Source organism: Glossina fuscipes, unplaced genomic scaffold, assembly GCF_014805625.2.
Source record: "Glossina fuscipes isolate IAEA_lab_2018 unplaced genomic scaffold, Yale_Gfus_2 0, whole genome shotgun sequence".
In the NCBI taxonomy this organism is placed as follows: domain Eukaryota; kingdom Metazoa; phylum Arthropoda; class Insecta; order Diptera; family Glossinidae; genus Glossina; species Glossina fuscipes.
In genome coordinates, this window is record NW_023998414.1 from 24366009 (window position 1) to 24366942 (window position 934).

Sequence of the window (934 nt, forward strand, 5' to 3'; positions counted from 1 at the left end):
AAAAAAAAAAAAAAATTTTAAAAGAAATCATTAGCTTTATTTGTCATACGATAATAATTTAACCGTTGTTTGCCGAGTGTTGCCGTAACCTCGTCACCTCCCTCTCTATCCCCTGCCCCATAAAAATGTCTATCATATTCATGTTTAACCAACCGTTAAACATGAAATATTTTCTTGTCTTTTTTTCTGCCGCTTTCTTCTATTTGAACTTTTTTGTTTTCTAAACATACAACGAATGGTTATGTTCTGATTACAAAGTTGTTTCTCGGGTTTCTTTTGTTAGATGTGTTTTTTGTTTTCATTTATTTCGTTTTTTCTTTTTAAGATTTTGTTTTTGTGTTTAATTAAATTTAATTGTTTGTAAGCGTTGCTTGTAGTGTGTTAGCGTTTTCGGTAGTGGTTGTATGATGTTACACGATGTGATGATAGTGGTTAGTGCGTTAAAATATGTGCGCTTTTTGTTTGTATGAGTGCGTTACAGTTGTTATGTTCTGGTTATTGCGCTTAACCATCTCAGGGATAACCATACAATGCACTTATAGAATTACAAATACACACACAAAGCTCTTAAGTGTATGTACGCGTACTTGGAATAACGACAACGTGCCTAAATTGTGTGGAAAACTACAAAACAATTTTTAAAACTAAAAGCAAAAAAAAAAAAAAAAAAAAACGCCAAAAACAACAACAACAACAGCAACTACGGGAACGAAAAAATAATAATTTAATTTTCTTTTTTATATCCCATTTCGCTGCATAAAGCAAAAGCTGTAATAAGAACTTGCAAAGGAATAAGGTCAAGCATTCGCCATCGACCAGTTCTCTCCTAATTCGATTCAAAACTTATCCACTAAATTACTTGAGTGATCGAGTAGGGAAAGAGTCTCGTCTAGCAACTCAATGATCGTAGGTTGAAATCTCAAGTGCGGTAAAG